General features: G+C 46.3%; 1 pseudogene; it reads left to right on the top strand.

Moving 5' to 3' along the window:
• The first annotated feature begins 2,522 nt into the window (after positions 1-2,522).
• Positions 2,523-3,302, top strand: LOC129332718 (uncharacterized protein K02A2.6-like; annotated as a pseudogene).
• Positions 3,303-4,389: the final 1,087 nt, after the last annotated feature.

The following is a 4,389-nucleotide window of genomic DNA, read 5'->3' as shown; positions in this document are numbered from 1 at the left end:
TCTGTGTGTGATTCCACTGTCCTACTGCTGCTTTGGGTTAGTTTGCTGAACATAAGCATAATGGCGCTTTAAGCAAAGAATAATTTCCTAAAGCAACTCTGGACATACAGGTTCATCCCATAAAAATAAACGTACCACTTCCTTGAAACTTATTACCATATCTTATTAAATAATACGTGTGATCTGCGTAGGAGGAGGAGATGGACAAATGTGAGCAAGTAGACACATTTCCCCCCCAAAGAATAATAATAATATAATACTAGGAACAGATTCAGAGTCCCAAAATAGTTTATGATAATTTAAAGTTGTACCATCTGGGGTGATCAGCTTAAGCGAACCAGTCCCAAAATGAAAAGGGATTATCTTAAACTGAAAATCAGGTTATGGTCTTAACTGGTAAACTGTTGAGAAACTGTAGAAAAAACTCACTTCTTCAGACTCTGGGCCTAAAGTTGCCAGTTCTCCACTGGGGGAGCAGTTCTCCACTGCGGGAGCAGGGGATCCCCTGCTCTCACCCTCCACCCCCTACCCCTGCTTACCTGCCTGGCGGGGGAAAAGACAGGGGAACACGCCTCCTGGGGCACGCTCCTGGGTTGCGTGGCATGCTACTATGCTCTGCAATGGGCCGATTTGGGCTCCAAACAGGCCTAAATCGGCCCACTACAAAGTGTAGAAGCACTCCAGGGCCCATCACATTGCCCTGGCAACACTCCCATGTTCCGCAATGGGCCGGTTTCAGCCCCAAACAGGCCTGATTTGTCCCCAAACATCTGAAGACATCTGAAAAGGTGAGTGCCAGGTGTCTCGCCTCCTGCCTGGAGGGTAAGGGGACCTAGTAACCCTATCTGGTCCTACTCACATTTGCTATGTAATCTTGTATATGATTATCTCTTACAGATCTGCTGTAGGACTTATTATTAGAAACAATTATATTTTATTTGGTAACAGAATGGTAGTAGACTTATGTATTGTCGAAGGCTTTCACGGCCAGAGAACGATGGTTGTTGTGGGTTTTCCGGGCTGTATTGCCGTGGTCTTGGCATTGTAGTTCCTGACGTTTCGCCAGCAGCTGTGGCTGGCATCTTCAGAGGTGTAGCACCAAAAGACAGAGATCTCTCAGTGTCACAGTAGTAGTAGACTTACTTTGAAATGTTTCCCCCAACATGCAGTAAGTAATCTTCTACAATAACATTGTAGAAAAGATAGAATTTACAATTTATTGAGGTAGATGCCATTCATGGCAATATCTTAGAGTAGAAAGAAAACTGGATTACACAGTATAGATACAATCAACAGCTGGGACATTCAATAAACAATACAATAGAAATTACAGTAGATTTCTGCTTCTTTTTCCAATTATAGCAATTTGATATAAAGCTGAAACAATGGCAAAACAAAACATAAGCAATTTAACATGGCATATTAAACAACCCAGAAACTACCCCGTAAGAGCATACTTGCAGCAACACACAGTACGAAGTAGTATAGCCTACAGTTTCTATACCTTTCCAGTGCATCTCACTGAATCATTTCATTACAGAACAGCCTTAAAACCTGTCTAAAACAGCTCTCCTGAATAATTCAGTTTTACATACATAGTGGAAAGTCAGGAGAGTGGGAGCTTTCCTGACCAGCTCAGCCATTCCATAAGCTGGGGAAAGCCACACAGAACGAGCATGTACAGGCAGTTTTGATTTGCCCATGTGCAACACGACACCTGAAGAAGGCCCTGTTCAGATGAGCAAATTTGCGATGGCAGGGCATAGAAAGAGTGATGGTCCTGGAAATATGAGGGACCAAGTCCACGAGAGGTTTTGTATGTGATAACCAAAACCTTGAGAGCTGTTGTAACATAGTGGTTAAGTTGCTGGAATGCGAATCAGCACTCTGCTGGTTCCGCTACAACTACTGCCATGAACTCTGCAGGTGACCTCTCAGCCCCAGCTCCCCAGCTGTATTGTGGGATAATAACAATAATGATTTTGTTCACCGCTCTGAACGTGGCACTAATCTGTCCAGAAGGGTGGTGTATAAGGGTGTTGTTGTTATTGAATTGAGCCCAGTAACTGATGGGAAGCCAATGGAATCATTGCATTCAGTCAGGCTTGTAACAGAATTCAAGTTTCTGGGTGGCTGCTGTTAAAAAAGCTCTTCTTATGTTTGGAAAGTTCATTTTTTAAAGTTCACTTATGCAGCATGTAATGTATTGGGAGCTTCGAGTGGAGAGAGGCTCCAGACTGCTACACTATGATTGGCTGGGCTTGCGGAACCAGCCAATCAGGACGCTTCAACAAACTAAAGCATCAACGAATCAGAACTCTGAGTGCTGGAGTGTTCCTATTGGTTGTTATAAAGTTGGGGGCATGTTTTGACGTTTGGAATGTGTATATAGTTGTGGCTTGCTGTGTGTTCTTTTCAGTTGGTGTTCTTCCTTAATAAATAGCTATGTTGAAATCACTTCAGCGTCTGAACCCACTACATAATACTGGCGACGAGGATGGGATCATTCAGTGTCCGGAAGCATGAACTCTCAGTACACAAGGGCTGCCTTTTGTGGGGGAACCGAGTTGTTATTCTGCTCAAACTATGGCAGCAAACTATGGCACCCGGGCACCATGTGAATGAAGGCACTTGCCTGCAGCTACGTGTGGTGGCTTGGCATGGACAAGGTGATCGAAGAGTGGGTCCGTACCTGTCAGCTGTGTCAGGAGTCTCGTCCATCCCCAGCCCTAGCTCCAGTACACCCATGGGAGTCGGTGGGGGCACCATGGTCCCGACTCCATATAGACTTTGCCGGACTGTTCCAAGGACAGACTTTCTTAATAGTAGTGGACTTGTTCTCAAAGTGGCTGGAGGTAATTCCTGTGTCGGCCATGTCCACTGCCATCGTCATTCGGGCACTCCGTTGCCTGTTTGCAACACATGGTCTCCCAGACACTATTGTCTCTGACAACGGGGCACAGTTCATGGCAGTGGGCTTCCGGCAGTTCCTGGACGACAATGTTATCCATCACATCACGTCTGCTCCATTCCACCCCTCGACCAACGGGCAAGTGGAGCGGATGGTGAGAACAACAAAAGACAGCCTCCATTGGATCATGCAGGGAGACTGGCAGGCGCGATTCACTACTTTTCTGCTACAGCAGCACATCACGCTCCACTCTACCACTGGCTGCAGCCCAGTGGAGCTTCTTATGCACAGAAGACTCACTACCATGCTTGACAGACTACATCCTGACCTGTCACTGGAGGAACTGCAGCTGCCCGAGAGAGAGGTGAGAACGTTCCAGCCGGGAGACTAGGTCTATGCCCGCAACTATGGCAAGGACCCAGCATGGGTGCCGGCCTTTGTGGAAGAAGTGACCAGACCAGTGTCCCACACAGTCGTAGCAACCAACGGACAGAGACTGCATCGCCATATAGACCAGCTCCGAAGCAGATGGTCAGAGAGGACAACACCCAAGGACATCCTTGCGGCCAGCGCTCTGGGACTCTCAGTAGCACATGGTGACTGTGCAGCTGGTTCAGGACTCGCCGACGCCTCAGTGTTTGGAGGCAGATGTCATTGCAGAAAGTTGCCCAGAACAGAGTCCAGCCACGGTGTCAGTACCGGCGCAGCTGGCAGCCTCAAACTCTTCCTCAACCACAGAGGGACTGCACCATTCCCAGCGGTTGTGGGGTCCACCCTGCCACCTAAAAGACTACATTTGTTTTTGGGTTCAACCCTGACTTAGCGGGAAGGGGTGTAATGTATTGGGAGCTTTAAGTGGAGAGAGGCTCCAGACTGCTACACTATGATTGGCTGGGCTTGCAGAACAGCCAATCAGAATGCTCCAATGAACTAAAGCATCAACGAATCAGAGCTCTGAGTGCTGGAGTGTTCCTATTGGTTGTTATAAAGTTGGGGGCATGTTTTGGCGTTTGGAATGTGTATATAGTTGTGGCTTGCCACGTGTTCTTTTCAGTTGGTGTTCTTCCTTAATAAATAGCTATGTTGAAATCACTTCAACATCTGAACCCACTACATAATACAGCATATTTTAAAAATCCCATTTAAAAGCATTTGTGTTTCCAGCCTGTTCTTCTGGCTCAGAAATCCAGTTCATACTATATATTTTTCTATAGATATTGTTTCACAAAACTAATCTATTCCTGTACTAGGGTACACTAACTGCATAGAAAGACAGTTTAGGTGGGTAGTTGCATTGGTCTGCAGTAGAACAGCAGGATTTTGGTCCAGCAGCACCAACAAGATTTTCAGAGTGTAAACTTTCGAGAGTCAGCACTCCCTTCTTCAGATATGTAGAAAGACCTTTGTTTGAATGGGCTGTTTGTGTGGGAATGAGACAAATAATTTCGGTGGTGGCAAGCTGAGTTCTTTCAAGTTGT

Source organism: Eublepharis macularius, chromosome 6 (genome assembly GCF_028583425.1).
Source record: "Eublepharis macularius isolate TG4126 chromosome 6, MPM_Emac_v1.0, whole genome shotgun sequence".
Classification (NCBI taxonomy): domain Eukaryota; kingdom Metazoa; phylum Chordata; class Lepidosauria; order Squamata; family Eublepharidae; genus Eublepharis; species Eublepharis macularius.
This window is presented reverse-complemented; position numbering and strand designations above follow the sequence as displayed.